Genomic DNA, 22,076 nt, shown 5'->3' with positions numbered 1-22,076 from the left:
TAGCATTTATAAATGGGAATATTTATTGGAGAAATAATTAATATATGGTAAACATTTATAATATCTATTGGAACGAGCATTTTAAGATTAAATGGCGTTCACAAGCATAGAAGTAGTACCTGGGGTGGGGTGGGGGGGGGGGGGCGGTAAATTCCCCCATATTTTGATAGGCGGATGACCCCCCATGTTGGCTGTTGGCGGCTGTATGTGCGTTTCTCATTAAATGAACCTCATATTTGGCTATATAACCTACAAAATGCCAATTTGTGCTCGCTTTTTCGCGCGCTATTCTTAAACTTTTGCACCATCTTTCACCAGTTTTGCATCAGTATGCTAGCACTCGCACTTTCGCGCACTTTTTACCATGATCTTATTCAATATTGCCATAAAGTGCTGCATTTCACTATACTTCAAGAACTTTTCCCCAACCTCATTCCCCAATGTCAACAAAAAATCTACACCACTGTTCACAAGAGCTTTGTGTGGTTTATGTACTCTAATATAATACATTATGCCACGCACGCATGCTGAAACAGTAAGTTAGTTTACAAATGCAGAACTAATCTGTCGACGAGACCTGTCAATTATCACGCAATAACGAGGTTTAGGTAACACCTGTTACGGCATACGGCTCGTTGGTTGATGTCATACGTAGAGTGCCGATGTGTGTTGTGAGCAAATTGGTTCAAACTCCACTCTATCTGCGATCAGCACATGCAAAAATCATACCAAATTATCAGCATCTTACCTAACTGTTAATATAAATGTCGTCTTACTTGACTTTTAAACCCGTGAATGTCATCGGTAATCTGTTTTTGTTTTGTTTTGTTTTCAAATAATGGTAATTAATGTTAATTTATACCAAATATGGAACTCACGCAACCGGACGTACGAAACACGTTTCAACCAAAGTAGGAGACTTGCATGCATATTGCGCGGAAATCTGATTCCATTGAGTGATAGTAAAATCTCAATCGAAACAGAAAAGGTAAAGGATGTGAGGGAAATTTGATTTCAACTTTGAATTCTGCTTTAAGCTTTATCAATATTCACGAAACTGGCACTGGTAAACGTTCAATTCCATTATTTGGTAATGACAGGTGCAGGGTGCGTGGGAGTATAGCTTAAAGCTCTGTTGGAAGCAATTTACCTGAAATCTGACGTCCACAATAATTGACCAGTATGGTAATTATGTATATGGTTTAATAATTCAACAATATAACGTGTATGAAAATTACAATGATTTTAGATTCAATGCAAAATTTGTCATATCAACACAACCAGACAATAGCATCACAAACATCAAATATTTTAGGTAACATCCTGTCAAATATTTGAGCTTTTACATACGTCTTAATCCAGCTCTTAACACCATTTGTGTAACGAGACATTTATACTCTATCGTATAATTGAATGTTTCTCCAAGGCAGTATCTAGTATCACAAGAAAGTTTCTAACACGTTCACCCAAAGCCATTACCTACGACATCAGTCTAGTCTCAGTTTATACCATACAGTCTGTCACCTTAGGGAAGGACTGTTCCAATTCCCAATTTTTAGGAAACTGCAAACTTGATGGATCATTCATAAATCATTAAAACGACAGTTCTATAATATTGCTAACTTCGAAATTTTAACTGTGTTATTGAACGCCTTGTATCATATTTGGTACTTTTTAGTCAATATCCAAAACAGGTGCACAACTTACTATATACATGAAATATACATTCACGTTACTTCGTAAGCATATTAAATAGCAACGGGACCGTATATCTAATGCTGATGATCAAATGCAGACTTGGGCGCAAGAAGACCGTAAGTCCACTTGGCCCCTCAACATGTATACACTAAAGTTACGTATAGTTTCTTAGGGTTTTATAATGTTTAATACATGTTCCAGGGTGAAAACATCATGAAATGTTGTGAAAGATTTGTTTTGGCCCCAGAACATGTATAACACATTACCAAACTATACGAAACTATACGAAACTTTAGTGTATACATGTCTAGGGGCCAAGTGGACTTACGGTCTTCTTGCACTCAGGTCTTCATATGGCTACATTAATATTTTGGTAAATTTTTGAATAGTCGTCATATAGAAAGAGGAAGTTGCAACCATAGTATCGGCTGCAGTCAAGCAAAGCTCAAGAGGCTACAAAAATTAAGCGATGCAGACTAATATGACGGGGCATGGATATTGGAAGATGTCAAATTATAGAAGCAGGAGGAAAACCGGGGTACCAGCAGAAAAAAGGACGAGCATGAATCGGCAACCAAATCCGCACGTGGCAACGCGGGGAATTGAACCCGGGCCACAGAGGTGTGAAGCGAGTAAGAAGACCACTACACCCACTACATTTAAACAATGATTTTGGTTCATTTCATAAATTATATTATTCGTATCAGTCGCTGTTTATTCCCCACGGTTTCATATTAATATTTAAAAAAATTACATATCTTTATACATTATTTGTCCCAATATTACCCATCTATTAATAGAGCTATATTCAAGTATCGGTATTACAACATGCCAAATTGGATTTAAATTAAATTGACGCCTTATGGCGACTTTAAGTACAGAATATTATTTCAGATCATATAAAGGCAAACATAAGCCTAGGAAATGTCAAACCACAGAAAAACATAATGAAGAAACACTTGCACATATAGAATGTCTTCTGGGATTATCCATATCTAAATACCGTAAGTAACAATATGCAAATACTATAGAAAAGGAAATTTAAAGCGTGAAAAAACAATTTGGTTGAAATTGATCATGCTTGTGAATATGATATGTCATTTACGTGCGACAATTTATAAAACAAATATCCACGGTATAATATTGCAGTTCATATGGTGAAAAGAAATGTGAATAGATAGAGTGTAATTATCCCATATTATGGTAGGTGTCCTTTTTTCAGTTTCATGTTTATCAAAGCAAGCAGCATAAGCTAACACGTATTTTATTAAATATTATGAGGCGTTTTATCCTCATAAGTGTTATTGTGAAGTTTATTTGTGGTGTAAATCTTCAGGCAATACACATCACTGTGATGCTTTCAGGTCAAAATCTGCTGGGGGGAGTCAACTTCAAGCACACAATTGGAAGCTTAATTTTAGCTTTTATTGACTGGCACTTCATTTATAACTATTTATAATGAGAACTGTACAATCAAAATATCTTTTCTCCCTACTGATACTAATGTATATATTTTCAATGTGGTTTTGTTACAGAAAACAAATAAATGGTATCGCTTTCATAGGCTTGTACGCATTCCCCACTACACAATCATATTTTGTATTACTTGTTCCAGTAATCAATTCTACTTTTACATTTACCAGACATACACTCAAGCAAAACACTCATATGACCATTCCAATATTTTGTTCACCACTTAACACGTTCATGTAACTAAACTAAAGTTTTTCCAAATCTAACTTGTATATTGCTACAAAGTTGTCAACACATTTAATTAGAAACCATGATCATTAGATACGCTATGAACTGTAAGTTATTCAGTCGTCACTATGAAGCATAACATAAGTACCTGCGCAGTATACCTGAGTGATGGATTTAGTCTAACTCACATGTAGATTCCAATTGATTTACACAAACCGACTCAATGTACATTTGATAGCGTCGTGTTGATTTCCTAATACATGATTACGTGTGTTATTTCTACAAAACAGGTTTTCAAAGTGGAATCAACCATAGACTTGTTTTAATTAGTTAGAATCCGATTTCCTCGAACATCATGCTTGAGATGGCGCACACCGACATCGCCCGGTTAATAATTACATTATACAACCAGAGACACTGAAATGAATACACGGGATCGATACACGTAAATGTGCTATGCACGATTGATATTCAGACGATAAATCTTTGGATACCAGGGTGGAAAATGATGAATATCTCCCGTAAATGATTTCGTATAAAGAAACCAGATGTGGTTCCTTGCACTTGAATATATATTTTGATCAGATATGATAGTCGTTAGTTTGCGCTTTGAGAGAGTAGCTTGCGTCTTGAGCTGAAAAAGTGACCAAAATTCAAGATTTTAAATAGCGCAGCGTAGACCCTCGTGAATGTAGTCTCGGGCCAGACTGTATGTGGCTATCACGAACATACAGGATCGACGAGTGTCAGACCGACTGACACAAACTGGCTGTGTAGGAGACTATCGTAGAGGCAGTCTATAAACAGATGACAATGGCGAATGTATGCTCGCTGACCGTACAGAGGTCAGTCACAGGCTAATGTCATTAGCCTTAGTCGGATGTCCTTCAGCCCACTATGCATTTAAAAACTATTAAACAAGTGGGAACACAATGGCTGTGGATTCAACCTACCATGGCATTTTCTGCCATGAAGATATCGGGGCGATGACACTGTGTGGCGTCTTTGTAGTGTTCTCATTTTAGGCAGACCATCACGATATGCCAATTAGGCTCAGGGGTTACGAGGTTATGGTATGGGGTTAGAGTTAGGGTTAGGGTTAGTAACCCCTGACCCTAATTAGCATATCGTGACGATTTGTCTTAAATGAGACATTTACCATTCTACAGCAAAGCACCTTGAGTGAGTTAAAGGCTTACAACAAAATATGAACCTAACCATGTGTATGGCACGAAGTCACTGAACATGACTTGAATTATTTGTTCATGTCTAATTGCGATATAGATAAAAAGACGTAATTAACGAATTAACAGCCAAACGCTGAAAGTGATACCTTTATCTAAGTAACAAGATAATACAGATAGTCATGGTTTAGTATTTTTAAGATGGTATTAACTCCGTAAGACAATGGAAACTAGATTTTATACGCATTTCACCTGCTCACATTACATATATCAAATGACACTTCAGTGCCAAAAAGAATTGATATGGCACTCCATTACACAATACGTATAAGTTCTCCTTGCTAACTCAGTTACCTACCTATAGCGCCGAAGGGGCGGTGCTCACTGGGGAAAATAGACAGAATCGTCTGAGGTATTACTGTACGTACGATTACATAGCTCATTGGAATGAAATAGATTCATCGGCATAACAGGAATATTCTTCCCGCTTGCTCTGATTTCAGGTGCGCATTTCCGATTTCAAAACGATAGCACCAAAGGGCTGACATCCCAGAAGAAAAATGTATGTCACTTAGGCCTCAAACTTAAAATAGGTAAAGTAGAAAAAAACTGGAATTTATGTACTGGTATCTTCAACAAAAGTTTCAAGTAAATACAATATAAGCTTAGCATTTATACTTTGGAATTCCGTTATATGAGAAAAATATCAATTATTGAAACATTAAATCAGCCATATTTATCCATTGACACGAGTATGTGAATATCTTTTACCACGAACAATCGGTATTTTTGAGAAACTGAATCTGGGCAAATTTGGATGATACATGTAGCCATGACGTTTATACAAAGGTAATATTTGGTCCGTTAAATTGTCATATTAACCAATTGAAAGCGATGCTTGAAGTCAACCTGGATGACGCCATGGGAAAAGTGTTAGCAAATCCAAAGTTAAAGTTAGGTGTGACGGTAAGACGTGTGGGTATAGGCTCTCTGTCATGTGCATGATAGGGCTGCGTATTGTGTACACATTAGTTCAAACTCCACTCTATATGCGTTCAGCACATGCTAAAAACACACTATACGAGTATATATCAGCATCTTACGTTTTTTGTTTTTTTTGTTTTTTGTTTTTTCATTTGAGAATAATGTTAAACGTTATGGGACTCATATAGCAGGACATACGAAATGCGGGACAATATGATTTCATTGATTAGTAGTAAAATCTTCATCGAAACAAGAAAGGTGAAGGATGCGACTGAAATTTGATTTTAAATTGGAAAATTCTGTTTTAAGCTTTATCAATATTCACAACATTAACACTGGTACAAGTTCGTCACCACATACCTATCATAGAGCTAATTCATCATTAGTAAATGACAGGTGATTGGTGGATGAGATAGCTTAAATTTGAAGCAATTTACTTTAATTTTGACTTAATATTAAATTTGCTGTATGATATATATTTGGTTTGATATTTCACCCACATTTTACCGGCAAATACATGTTTTTATAAACTAAAATAATTTTTACTTCAATAATTGGCAAATGCAACACAACAAGACTTAATAAAAGTGAAATAGCATCACAAACTTTACATATTTATCCTGTGAAGTGTTTAAGCTTTTACATACGTCTTAATTCAGCACTTAACACCATTTTTGTAACGAGACATTTAGATTTAGATCATATAATTGAATATTACTCCGAGGCTGTATCTAGTATCACAAGAAACTTTCTTACGCATTAACCTAACTCCATTCCCTACAACATCAGGCTAGTCTCAGTTCATATTGTCTGTAACCTTAGGGAACACAGTTCCTGTTCCCATTTTTTGTTCATGAAACGGTAAACTTGTTGGATTAAGCTATAGTCCAATATAAGTACCTTTACAACGAAAGTTCAATAATATTGCTCTACTTTGAAATTTTAACCGTGTTATCGTGTACATCTTGTATTATTTCGTACTCTCATATTCGATATCGACAACAGGTGCACTCCTGCAGCAAGGTATTGACTCACGTTCACTTCTTAGCAAATAAACTGCGATCTAATGCTGATGATTAAGTTTGGTAAAATGCTTGAAGATTCATCATAAATAAAGGCACTCGCAACCCCGGAATCAATTGATCTAATGCGTACATTTGAATAGAAATATTATTTTTAATAAACTATGGAGAATTTGGTTCAATTTATAGAATTTCTTGTTAATATTATTCAAAAACAAGGTACATTTATGTGTAAATGTGTGCGTGACAATATTATCCATCTATGCATAGAACTATCGCTCAAATACCGGTATTAGAAATGGACAAATTGGATTTAAAATTTGAATGGATGGCTTTTGAAGACTTTACGTACAGAATGTTATTACAGACCACAGAACGGCAAATATAAGACTAGGAAATGTCAAACCACAGAAAAACATAATGGAGAAACACTAGCAGACATATAATGTCTCCAGGGGGTATCCATATTTAAATACCGTGAGTAACAACACACAAGTACTGTAGAAAAGAACATTTAAAGCGTGAAAAAACAATTTGGTACAAATTGGCAATGCTTGTGAATGTGATATGTCATTGCAACTTGCGGCAATTTATAAAACAAATATTCATAGTATAATATTGTAGTGTATGTGGTAAAAAGAACGCGAATTGATAGGGGTAAGGATTTCATATGATATGTATCCTTTTCCATTTTAAGATATATCAAAGCAAGCAACATGAGCTAATATGTGTTTTTGTTTTAAATATTATGAGGTTTTAAATGTTCATTAATGTTTTTCTGTCACTTTTGAAGTGCATTCGTGGTATAAATTACAAGATAATCCTAAGGTAATTGCAATTGAAATATCACTGTGGTGGTTTCAGCTGTATAAGGTAACTAATTGCATCTGTATTCAAATATTTCTAGTCACATTTTGTGGGTGAAATTTGAGGATTACACTAAGCGTATAATTTGTTTTATTGAGTGACACTTCATTATTAACAATTTACAAACTATACCTGAGAGACCATCGAAATATTTTTTCTACTTTTAATGTATTTGCAATGTGGTCTTATTTCAGAAAACAGATTAATGGTATGTCTTTGTTTTAGATTTCAACTCAATCATATTTGTATCACTTTTTCAAGTTATCAATTCTACTTGCAAACAATTTGACATAAACTGAAGCAACAGACACTCCAATATAAACGTTCCAATAGTTTTCATATATATCACTTAACACTTTCGTGTAACTAAACCAGTAGAGCCTATTAAATAATTTTAAGTTTCTCCGAGGCTATCTCTTATATCGCTACAAAGTTGTCAACAAATTAACTATATAAAAACCAATACACAATTCTTTGTCTGATGCCGTAGAGAAAGTATGTTCCAATTACCGATTTTATTCAGGAAACGTTCAACTTGTTGGGTAAGTCATCATATACGATATCAAGTGAAAAAGCAGTAAATAAATAACTGACTTCTTATTTGAGATGCAGGTAGTAGAAACAGTTCTATACCATTTACGAGAATGTTGTATACTGTTTAACCTTGGTATTCTAACTGATTTCTGATACGCTTTAAATAACATTACATCGCTTTTGTCGGTATCGACAGCAGGTATAAATCTATGTCACGAGTCGTACTGACTCAAGGCCAAAATCACCTTTTACCCAAATTCAATTAAAACGATTGTACAACACAGATGATACACTGTTTGATTATGCTAACAAAATCTAAGTCTTTAATTGAAAGTAATATTTGATTGGTACAATATAACGACAACAAATGTATATATAAAATAATCACACAATCACAATAATATTTCAACTACTCAGTACTTAGCCAGCAGTCTTCTTCTAGAGTTCTTGCAGTGTTCTGGACACCTGCGAAAGTTAGCGAAGTCCATTGTACACATGCATTTATAAATCCTTGCGTATAAAATCCTCACACGAAAATGGTGCTGCACGTGTATAACTCCTTGCACCGTTCTCCAAATACTTAACTCCTTGCGCCGTTCTCCAATGCTAAACTCCTTGCGCAATTCTCCAAATTTCTTTACTCCTTGCGCAGTTCTCCTACTTGACAGACTTTGAATCAGTTATCAGCATGACGACGAAGATCACAATAAATCCCTCCTTTTCGGGATGTCTCCACACTATCTTCCCCGTTCAGCGACTTAAATATAGCACATTTGCTATAATTCCAATGCTGATTCAATATTCAACTTTGTGAATATTTTGCTGCACCATACACACAGCTCACTGCTTCATAATAAGTAAATGTCTGTGTCATAAACCTGTTGACATTGCTTCATAGCAACCAAAATCCACATCTATTAATAACCAACTACTTCATTCACCTCTTCACAACAGGTCGTGCAATCTGGGAAAATTCCAAGAATAATTATACACATTACCTTTCATAATTATGACATCACTTCCTGAGGGGAATCCCATGACATCATTTCCTGGGGGAATCCCATGTGATGTCATCTTTACTTTACAATATCAGGGGGGTCAAAATATCCCATATTAGATATGATTCAATTTGTTTTGCTCAATTTGAGAAGGGAATTCCCCAAAAATGTCATCACTCATGTAATTTTGTAAACAAAGATAAATAATCAAATTAAATTACCCAGGGCGCATCACATTTATAACATATGGTATACTGACTTTTTTTTTTTTGACTCCTTTTTTATCTATGTAACGTAAACAGGTATGAGAATGTAAATACTGTGTTTAATGCTGCATAAATGCACCATTTGATAAATAAAGAGTAAAACAAAAATATATTATGGTATGCATCATTTACAGACTCATATCAATATTATAATCCCACAGGTGGTTTAGATTGCCGGTTCTATTTTGGAAATAATGTGCTTATTTAAGCATCAAGCGGCAAGTTCGCGTAAAAGCTGGCAACCAAATTATCTTGGTTAATTCTAGTATGCTGAATTCAAATATTTTGCCTGCCAAGCTTTTTTGGAATCCCAGCCCCCCTACATGCTCATATAGAGTGGAAAAAATTCAAAATATTCTAAATTTACTAAAAAAAAACATATCAAATTATTTGCCTGGATATCTAAGAATCACAAAAAAGCAACATATTTGCGCGTATGAACTTACCAATATGATGCTCAACAGGTCGAAGGTCAATTTGTATATTATATAGGGGGAAAATATAGTTGCTCCAATTTCCATTAAAAGGGATGCAAACTGTTCCTCAAGTTAAATACATATTCCATTGAATCCTATGTAGTCAGATGTGTTCTTAATTTAACATGATAGTCTTCTTTTTTATCATTCGAAACACTTTCAATTTTTTGACAAATTATTTAAAATATTACAAGTTTCACTGTTTCTTGAGCTACACAATATACCTACATGCCTCAAAAATTATGTTGAATTGATGTTTACACCCAACATTTGCCGGAACAAACATTTTACTATTTGATTTCCGATCTATTCCATACGTTTTACATGTTAAAACAATATAGATACATATCGTTGTTCAAATCGTTAGTATTGGTTGATGTTTAATTATTTCATGTCCTTATTAACATTTATTAGCATGCCTCCATGTTTAAATAATGTTCTTGCAGACACAAAAACGATTGAAATCGTTATAAACGTGATATCAGCCTCTTTCAGTTTTGATTAGTAAGTTTTTAATAACATATAAATGTCGACTTATATAAAATATTTTTTATGCAAAAACAACAAGAAGCAAAATGTCCTCAAAACGTTATTGCTAAATACTTTGGGCAACATTTTTGCAATACACTTTGTCAACACATCAATAACACTAGAATGTGTGTAGCATAATTTCATACATGTTTTTGAATGTTACTGAAATAGTTTATACGTTTTTGTACAATTATATAACCGGATATTTAAATATTTTCTGTAAAAGGTGTTGTGTTCACTGGGTAGTGACAATAATTACGCACTTACTCGTAAACAAAATTGAATAAATGATTCGATTAGCGAAAATGCCAAGAACATAATCAAAATAAGAAAGACTTTTCGAATGAATACGAGAACAAAAACGTCGGTACAACAGGATGTTGTCACTTTAACTGTGAAAACACAATTTGTTAGAAAATGACAAATCATTTGAATGTGTTATGTCATCAGAACTCGCAGCATTTTACATAACAATTATATAAGTATTTGATACGATGAAATGTGGATATACATTGTGTTGGGAACACATATCGGAAACGATACGTATTCATTTTAAACTTAATTTCTACAATAATCAACGTTAACACGGTTGTTTCATGTGATCATTTGTGACCATGCAGCACAACTGAGCCCTGAAGTCGACAATCATCATTTTTGAGATATTCAACCAAAATATTCTGCTTGAAATTAGCTTTAAAATGATGTATATCATGTATATAGTACTTGACATTTAAGTAGTGAAAAATCAATAAAACAGTCAATAAATCAATAATTTTTGTAACAAAACAATATATAATATTCAATTTTAGACATATTCGCTAAATGTGCTTCGCTTAAACGCGAATATAATATTTTCGCACGCACTGCCGCTGTTTCTCTAAGCATATTAAGGTTAGCCGAGAGTTTTTCATGCACTTGATTTCAGAGGGGCGTAAGTTCATAACAGAAACAGCCATGCAGAAAATGAACAAGCGTACTGGGACGTAGGCCTACTTTACAATAGAATATTGATCCACGGTCAAGACATGAAACTTGGCTTAGCTCGTGCCCGGAGCTCGTGAGTCGGGGGCGGGCGGGGTGTCATGAGGGGCGGCATGCCGGGTCGGATGCCGAGGGAGGGGCACAAGCCGTTTTCGGCAATTTTCATAAGGATTTTATAAATTTTAAATATAACATCAACAACAGTATCAAAAAGCAATTATTTGCAAATCGAATTCAAAGTGGGAAGAATATTCAAAAAGACAGACTTAGCAGGCCTACAAATTTCTGAATTATATAAAGTGAAAAACAATCAATCACGATTCACTGCAGTCAGCGAATCAATCAAATAAAACTAAAAAGAAAGGAGCAAGAAAGAATAAAGAAATAGAGAAAAAGAGAAAGAAAGAGAGAGAGAGAAAGAAAAAGAACGACAAAGAAAGGAAGAAAGAGAGAAAGAAATAAAAAAAATGAAAAAAGAAAAAGTGAAAGAAAAGAGGAAAGAAAGAAAGTAAAAATGAGAAAAGAGAAAAAAAAAAGGAAAGAAAATTCAGCCACACGGGGACTCGAACCCACAAAAATTGTTCATAACAGATTCCCAGTCCAACGCCCTATCCACTCGACCATACATCAGCTTACGAAATTTCTTGTTCTCGAAGCGGATATGTAACTATTGATGCAATTACTTAATGATTACAATCGCGTCCGCACAATGGCTCTTAGAATAAACACGCATGTCGGCGCTGAAATTTTGAACGAAGTGATGGAGGAAAAACCTCGTTTTTTTCAATACTAGCTTTAATTTGGAGTGAAAATCAAATGGGATAGCAATTGGCAGAATGTTGAGAAATAATGTAGGTATTCAGATGTCTAAATTAACGCCCCGTTATCAAGATATCGATAATTTCACAAAACAGTTTTTCTCAGACAAGATTCTCGAAAATGTTCCCCAAAAACGGGCTTTTTAAATTTAATCGGTACTGTATTTGGTTCTTCCCCATGGCAACATTATTTCTTTAATCGATTTGTAGTACAATACAAAAAAGGAGAAAACAATCACTCGGCGTGGTTTTATACGGAGCGAACATTTGAAAAAAACTGCATGGAACGTGTTTTTGATCTTGTGAACGGTGCGTAAAAATGATTTAAACGAAGGATTTTCAAACGGATTCTAAATTTTTTTATAAACACACAAAAATAATGTAAAGATACATCCATGCACCAACATTTGACTCACTGCGATATTTGATTGCTGAGAAAACGCGGTTTTAGAGAACAACTTTATACGTCTTTTATACGTTTTTTATCATTACGTTTCTTCGTGTAACCTTAAGTTAACTAAAAAACAATATTCTTATTGGAGATTACGCCTTGGCGTAGCTCAGGGCTTGGTTTTGGGCTGTTTACAGGATGAAGGCCTATCCGTAGGCTTACCTTTAATAGGAAAAAGAGACCCGTTGGATTAACTTACCCAACAAACACCAAAACGGGGGGAAAACATTCCTAAAAACAAAAATTCGTCTGCACTGGTTAAAGGCAAACGTAAAACGCCTGAATAACATCAATGAGACATTGTCATATAATTGCGTTTACACAACTTTGTTTACCTCCAAATAGCTTCGTAAGAAAAAAATGCACAATGCCAACAGTTATCGCACAAATATACACATGTGACCAGCTCCAACAAAACACGAAATAAGTCGCCAGGCATGTTTTTGAGTTATAGGCCTTTAACGATGACATTCACATTAAAAATATATCAAATTTTGGAATTCTTACTTGAATAGTATTTGACCTTGGGACTGAGTGGACTTTCAAATCCTTGAAAGTACTTATTAAAAAGAGGTATATTTAATCAATAATTGACAGTTGAACTATAATAATCCTTAAATCACTGAATAGATTCATCAGGTTTGTAGATATACATTAAGGAAAATTTTCATTGAAACAAAACCAAATAATTTACTCACTATTCACGGTTTCGCCTATCATGGTCGACAGGCATCATCAGAATGATGATGGATGATCCTTACTTCCGGTAGGACGAATCCCGACTGTAGAGGGTGTATTTACAGCCAGGAGAGGATCATACACGTGACTCAGGTAGTATCACACTCCTTGCATAGAACTTTAGCATTGTCCCAATTGAAAAAATGGTTTTGTTGTACAGCATGGTCTGTTATAGCTGACTTAGACTGCTCACTTGTGGATTGTTTACAGGTTTGCCGGGTGTAATTAGCTTTGGTTTTAGACACCATGTCCGTCTTTTTCTGCTTTATTTTTGTTGTAACTTTTGTTCATTAACTGTACATTTGTATGCAATTTGAGAGTGATATTTACATACTTTTGAAATTTAAATTAAGCAAAATATGAGTTATGCCTTGCATTTATGCTTAAAACTTTTTTGTTTAAATATCCCTGTCGTTTGTTACTCTACCCCTTTACAGATGCAAACAAGACTTAACAGTTAGCAGCCTGGACAACCGATTCTTTTGTTTGGCAAGGCTCACTCAGTCATTTAATGAGGCAATACAAACGATCGAATTTGGTGTTGAAATGAGCTAAATTTTTAGTTACACCTTTTCGATGTAAAATTAATTTTCTCGGCCAAATGAAAAGCAATCATTTTCATTTTTTCAGTAAATGTCAGGAAAAATTGTAGTGCTTGATACACTGTATTTTTTTCTAGTGTTAAACTAGTGTAAGATTTTCGATTTTGATAGGCTTAAACTCTGTCCGCGAGCCTTTTTTTGGATCAACCTTTTAGCTTTTCAAAGTAAGATAGTTCGCTAATGAAGGATTTTCCCCAACTTTCTAACGCACATCACCGTGAGCGATATATCATAGTTTTGTCAGAATTTGCGTTTTCATTTCACCATTTTAACTGCCGGCTGACCATTTTTCAAAATTCAACGAGTGAAATCTAAGGCTAATACTAGCATTGTGGATCGATATCCCTGGGTTTAATACGAATACCGGCATGGCTACAGTGTTGCTAGAACTTCAATATAGCAAAGAAATTCCCAGGCCTATAGCGCTCCTACTGATCATGTTTAACCAGAACACTCAATTGGGGATTTGGGCTACCAAATCGCTGGTCGGGCAATTTGCTTTCAATGGAAAATTGACCTGGATAAACAACAAAGGAAATATCGACCATTTGTGCTGGTTGCTCTCGAGATAAAAGTACTGAGTTAGACATTTTTGAAGTATGAAGGGAAAAAGGGTAAAATAAAAACGGAAATTCTAACAAAACTATAATGTATAGACCCACACGATGTGCTTTACAGAGGTGGGAAATATCTTTCTTTAGCAAACTATATTAGTTTGAGACGCTAACAAATGAATTCCGTAAAAAGCTCGCGGGCGAACTGAAGGCCTATAAAAATCAAAAATATCACACTAAAAGACACAATTTGATGCTTAATTTTAACACCAGGATTTGTAAAAAAAATGTATATCCAAGCACCAAGTTTTTAACTGACATTACTGAAGAAAAACAAATATTGCTTTATATTTGACCGAGAAAATTAATTTCATAGCAAAAAGGTGTATCTCTGAATTGTGCTGATTTTAACATGTATCGATCGACTTTCAGCGCGACTAAGCATTTCTAAAGAATCGGTTGTCCAGGCTGCTAACTGTTAAGTAGCGCAATTCTTGTACACTTTACTTTTCAGATGACTACAGTTTTACACACCATGCCGTGAATGAGTCAATAATACGCATGTTTAAATTTAATTAGTATTCTGGAAGTGCTTATTATTTCATTTTTCTGGAAAACATATCTTAGCAATTCCTAAAGTCTGTTGCATAATGCAGTTGTAATGAAAACAACTTGATATTTAAACTAACAACTTGATATTTCAATTCAATAATAGATCCTCCTATTTCTCTTTTTTCAACAACTGCTATATAAACATGATTGAAAGCTGTAAGGGGATATAATATCATAGCGGTGATCAGTTGTTTTTTCTTTTTGAATATTTTGTGTAGTAGTCGATAATCACTCCAACTTTGAGATGTGGATTTGCAAATTTAAATCCCTACAGAAAGCTTACTGGATTGTTTTCTCAATCAACAATGGGGTGGCTAAAAGGTCCCATCATTATACCCAACTTTTATATTAATTAATTTGTATTCGATAGCTTCAATATAATGGTCGTCTGCAATCCCTGCGATTAGTATATGAAATGAAAAAGCGGTGATAAATTGCCATCGCTCAACGATCTAGTGTAAATTTAGCTTACTTTATATTGTTTGAATTTGGTAATAATTACAATTCACCGTAACAGGATTAATCATCATGGCGCACGGTTGTTTAACGGCATGTAAAACTACGTCATTTTAAAGAAAAAGTGAACACTGATGGCGCTATCTATCTTATATAATTTTTTCATCTTTACAAGGGGTAAAAGGGCATTACATAAAAAAAAGAGTTACTTATAGCAAGGGAATTTTGTAAATAATTTTATTATGAAATGTAAGGAATGACTTATATTAGTTGGCTAAATTAAATTAAAAATATTTGTAAAAAAGTGCCCTATATTTGCAAACAAATATACAATAATAGAATAAAAATTACTAAAAAAGCAGAAAAAGATGAATAAGTTGATTAAACAAAACGAAATTCTATGTTAAAAACATCTTTAAATGTATGTATAATACATTGTATATATTGTATACATTGTATATATTGGTGTGACAGGTCTATAATTGAACATTATATAATGATTTGTCAGAAAATTTAATAAAGGATCACATCAAACAACTGTGAGCGATATGCCTGTGTCCGCATGGAGACACAGATACGCTAATAATCAATCACTTTGTAATAATAAGTCCTGCCATATTCTATATGATTTTCAAAGTCATAGTGATAAGTCCTGCAATATTCTATATGATTTTAAAAGTCAACATTATATGCAAATTCTCTACGTCATAACGATCTCTCGACACACCCAAATTGATAATTGCATGTGCTGGTTATGCAAACACAGACTAGCCATGGCTCTTCGTGAAAAATCACTCCATGTGTATAGTTATGTCAAGTCTGTATAGGTCTATAGTCTGAAATCCACATGGTCTGTTACCTTCAGACAAATCTGCTCTTTTTTACGATTTTACTTCAGAGCAAATACAGATATAAAGCTCCGGAATGTCATGCTTTATGGATACTTAATTCGTAAAAAATGTTATTTTACAGCACAACAACGATATATTATCTAATCCTCGGAAATGCCAAACCACAAAAAACAGTAATCAATAAAATACTAGCACATATATGAGACATTAGAATGTCTGCAGGGATTTATATCCGTACATATAGGATATAGAAAGAAATAGAAACGATACATTTAAGTAAGAAATAGAAACGATACATTTAAGTGTGAACAGACAATTTGGTTGCATATGACAATACGTATCCATCTAATATGCAATTATATCTTGCGGCAACTTACATGTGAATCGCGTGATATGAAGATCGACAATGACATGTATCTGTTTTTTTCTTGTTTTTTTTTTCTTTCTTTTTTTGTAAGAAACATAACCTAAGATATATAAGTAAATGGTATTAATGAGGTGTTTTATCGCCAAGTGATTGATCTCACTTTCTCGGGAAATCATATACATATTATATCACCGCATTTTTTCTTTTCTCTCGTCTGCTTCATGTATTTGCGGTGTCAAGAACAGGATACCTCAGTGGAAACAGAATCCGCATCTGTTGTTAACTGTTTTAAGAACGAGAATAAAAGATAGGCCTACGAAATGCAAATCCATTCAGGTAATTGAGGGTTGAATTTCGTTTTGATTTTGTTGTGTCTAGGTTACCTTTAATATAACGCTATCGCTTTAAAAAAAAAAGGAAATCCACTCAGGTAATTGAGGTTTGAATGTTTTTTGATTCTTTTGTCTCTATTTCAATCCAGTCTTTATGTGAGGATATGCGGAAAAGTTAAAATCGACGTATTTTAAAAAGAAAAAGAAAACACATTATATAAAGTACGTGATACTTACGATAAGAAACTTGTTTATCACCTGATTATCACAAGTACTGTCGACAAATCTGTTTGATAATGGCAAGCAACAGTGAATAATTCACAAAAACATAAATTTTAATTTGACCACAAAAACGATTCAAAGCCTCGGAAATGTCTAACCACAGAAAAAAGATAACGAATGAAATACTAGCACATAAACATCAGACATCAGAATGTGTGAAGGGAATTATATCCATACATAAAGCAAAACATTCAAGAAATAGAAACGTACATTTACGTGTGAACAGACAATTTGGTTGCATATGGCAATACGTATGCATCTGATATGCAATTATATCTTACGGGCACTTACGTGTGAGCGTGTTGATATAAAGATCGACAATGACATGAATCTTTTTTTCGTCTTTCATTTTTTTAAAGAAACATGACCTAAGATATATTTGTAAATAGTATTAACGAGGTGCTTTATCGCCAAGTGATTGATCTCACTTTCTCGGGAAATCATATGCATATTATATCACCGCATTTTTCTTTTCTCTCGTCTGCTTCATGTATTTGCGGTGTCAAGAACAGGATACCTCAGTGGAAACATAATCCGCATTTGTTGTTAACTGTTCTTTGAACGAGAATGAAAGATAGGCCTACGAAATGCAAATCCGATCTGGTAATTGGGTTTTGAATGTCGTTTTGATTTTGTTGTGTCTAGGTTACCTTTAATATAACGCTATTGCATTTTATTTCAATCAAGACTTTAATCACAAATTTGAAAAAAGAAAAGAAAACACCTTATATAAGTACATAATACTTACGATAAAAAATTATTAATCACCTGATTGACCTAAGTGCGGTCGACAATTCTGTTTGATAATGGCAAGCAACAGTGAAAATTCACAGAAACATACATTTTAATTAGACCACAAAAACGATATGTTTTCAAAGCCTCGGAAATGTCTATTCCACAGAAAAAGGTAACCAATGAATTACTAGCTCATATACTTCAGACATTAGAATGTGGGAAGTGAATTGTATCCATACATAAAGCAGAACATTCAAGAAATAGAAACGACACATTTAAATGCAAACAGACAATTCGGTTGAAAAGAGAATACATATGACTCTGATACGTCATCATATCTTACGGCATGGCAATTTACATGTAAAGATCGTCAATGACATGTATCTTTTTTCATATTTCATCTTTTTTTAAAGAAACACGACCTAAGATTTATTTGTAAATAGGAAACAGGTAATTGGATTCTAAATGTCGTTTTGATTGTTTTGTCTCTATGTTACCTTTATTATAAAATCATCGCGTTTTGCATCAAATTAACTGATCAATAAACTTATAAGTACACAAGTACATACATGCAATGCTTACGATAACACTTTTTAATCAAAACATCAATTTTAATAACAGAATCTGCTACTAATTTTGTAAGATTATGATATGAGTATTTTTACACACAAATAGATACTAATCCGGTTTTAAAAAATAATTCAAAACAAGCAACTGACAATCCACAACACGAAATGAATGCTTCAAATTCAAATAAACGCGGGGAACTTATTTGACATCGCCTGACAAAAGTATTATTTTTTAAATACTAGAAGAGATTAACACGTTTAAAGATTGTTTGCACAATTGCCAATGTCAAGTTTACTAGAAACCGTCATGAGCCATATTCAAATTCCCACTTATCAATGATATATTGATGATCAAATACCCACGACACTCATTGTGTCAGTGTCAAACACTCATGTATGAAGGAGCAAAGAAAAGAACCCATTGCTTAACACATGATCATGAATGAACAGGTGCATATTTCACCAAGTTTCAACAGATTGTAACATGAGAGGGTAGTTTATCTGTACGTATAATATTACCAACCACAACATATATTGGTGAAAGGTTTTTGATACCTAAGAGAATGTCTTGAATTACTACTTTTATTTTATCACTATTCTATTACCCCCACAATCCTATGTACCCACCAAACACAAAGCGACATCTTTTGCAAAAGGTTTGAAAAGGTTGCAAGAAAGCGTTTAAATGTCGGGTTATAAAAAAACCCATGTAAATGATATAAAACGTTATCATAACATTCAAAAACATTAACCTGATGCTAATATTCTAACATAATGTAATTTAAGTGTTGGCAAAATATTTGGCAAAAAATGTTTGCAAGAGAATAACGTTTTGAAATCATTTAAAAATATTGTTGTAGTATCCGTAAACAGATGTACCAGTAGGGTTGTAGATCATACTATTTCTTATTTTGCGTGACAAACCCAGAATATTACTCATGGCTTGAGCTTTTACCATCTTGGCTGATGGCTTGTCCACTGTGTTTCCCGCGGAGGTTCGATGCACTCTCACTCCCAGGGTTGAAGGTTGATTTTAGCAGTGGATCATAAACGTAGAATTAGAGAAGCAGAAACTGGCCAAAATGACCAACCGCGACAACGGGGCTTACACACTCAGTCACGGATATGATCTACTGCTAAAACCAACCTTCAACCCTGGGAGTGGGAGTGCATCCAACCTCCGCGGGAAACGCAATGGACCAGATCACAACAAACACTTGTGATGAAGCCATCAACGCTGAAGCCGTGAGTAATATTTCTGGGTTTATCACGCAAAAGAAGAAATATTATTTTTGTAGTATATTTTCATACAAAACGTTTTAATACGTTTCCATAACCTTTATATATCCCGACATGTTATTAAAACGTTTTTTATCTGAACCAAAACATATTTTTAACGTTTTAAAACAGTTTTGTGTGTTTGCTGGGCACATTGAGGATGAATAAGTTCGAAAATGACAACTTGAATATAAGGACAACATAAATTATTTGCTTAGTTAACCTATATTTGACCTAATTTCTATACTTTTCAGGAAGTTGCAGCATGCGTATCAACATACACACTAACAGCTATAGCTGTGGATCGTTACATGGCGATATGTCATCCGCTGAAGTTTCACGTCAGAGCCTCACGGACTATTTTTACAATATTTCTTATTTGGCTGGTGGCATTTATAATAATGATACCACAAGCGATATTCTTGACGATAGAAGAAGATGAGAATCTGAAAATGGCCTTGGAAATGTTCGACAAACCTCTTTGGCTTACCAAGTGTTATGAGGTAAGTTTGAGACACAATAAGTAGGATAAACATACAGTTATTTTCTTTTCAACGACTCTTTGAAAAGAAATACAGCGGTATTTATTCCATGATCAACAATGATGTTGTAATTAATTCGTACATCAACATATTATAACAGTTTTGTGTGGAACTTAAAGACCTATTAAGTGATCTCAGCGAAAGTGTACACATATTACAATTGTTATTAATGGTCTCAAAGTACAGGACAAGTCATTAAAGTGGTCATTAAGTATTTTTGAAATGAAAACTTTGGTAAAAACAAGGAAAACAGCAGTATTGACAAAGTTGAAGCCCCATTCAAATTCGTATTATCAATCTTAGCACGAATTTATTTTACCACTGCTCATCAAATGTTGTCATTGATCTGCATTCATCACCAGTAGATGACCTGCCTTAGATTTGAAAACATGTCATTAAGTTGGCTTAACAATACAGGCGTTTCACTTAAATGTTTGACTTTGGCTGTTGATGAAGTGACATAAGTCATAAGTCATTTCCTATGGACACACGGTTCATTGCTAATTGTTAACTGTAGTTAATATGGATTTGATTGTACCTATAGGTTACATACCACTATTAGGCATGGGCGATACATGGAAATACGACGAGTAACTATTTGTTTGTATGGCATCTGAAAAGACTGCATTAAAATCGCTGAAATTAATTAAGCTATATAGCCAAAAAAATACTTTTTAGGGTTTGATGCTTCAAAATGGTAGATTTTCTCTCATTATATGACATGTTTGTTGGAATAGTGCCAAAATTCATACGCACGGCTTCGGTTTTTAGTAAATATTCGTGTTCATATTGATATTAGTGGCATTTAACTGTGAGAGTTCTGAATATGAGAAAATTCCACCCGAAATTAGTATTTAACCTCTAACGAGATGACAACATAATTATACTGAATTAGATCTGTAGTATAGTATTTTAATATAAAAAAGTCCTCTTCCATTTAAATTTCTGTACTCAAAAGAAATCATGATTACTTTTATTTCAGAGGCTAATTGGCCTGTGATGTAATGCATACTATGCCATTTGGATAAATTGATAAAGCAAGCAAAACTTATGCCATTTTTAAAGAAATGAAGGGTTGAAAAAAATATGGATACCAGATAGAATGGAACGATAATTTGCCTTGAAGTACTTCAGATATATGGCAAAGCAATCAGATACTCTAGAAAAAAGGTAATCATGTAATTCAGAAAATGATGATGACTATGTAGTGTAGCAATATCCGATACATTGGATTGCCTCCGGGTATAGTACCCAATAATCCAGGGGGTCAATTGCTGAATGTACAATAACAATAGCTGATAACGAATTGTGCCTTTAGGGAGTAGGCTAATGAATACGGGCTACATCTTGATTTCGATTAACGTGCTCGATTGATATCTGGTAGCTATCCTAGTGTATTTGATGTACTGAAAATGTACTATTTTTGTCATCGTTATGTGATTTTCTAAAATATGGTAACGTACTTTTTGAATCATATTGAAAATTAATCCCGGTTGTTGACTGTGCTTTTGTTTACGATGTTAAGCGACAAACTTTCTGTGCTTTTTGGGCATAAAATACCTACGAAACGCCAGTCTAGGATACAAATATCTAATTCTTTACAAACTCCTTAGGAGAAGAGGATTGTGACAGCCTTGTTACAAAACT

At 34.1% G+C, this 22,076-nt stretch overlaps 1 pseudogene; it reads left to right on the top strand.

Annotated features, from left to right (window-relative positions):
* The window catches only part of LOC140169247 (orexin receptor type 2-like), a 173,961-nt pseudogene that overhangs the window by 51,333 nt on the left and 100,552 nt on the right, over positions 1-22,076 (top strand).

This window comes from Amphiura filiformis, chromosome 14 (assembly GCF_039555335.1).
Source record: "Amphiura filiformis chromosome 14, Afil_fr2py, whole genome shotgun sequence".
Lineage (NCBI taxonomy): Eukaryota > Metazoa > Echinodermata > Ophiuroidea > Amphilepidida > Amphiuridae > Amphiura > Amphiura filiformis.
Note: the sequence above shows the minus strand (reverse complement) of the source record. Positions and strands in the feature narration are given on the sequence as shown.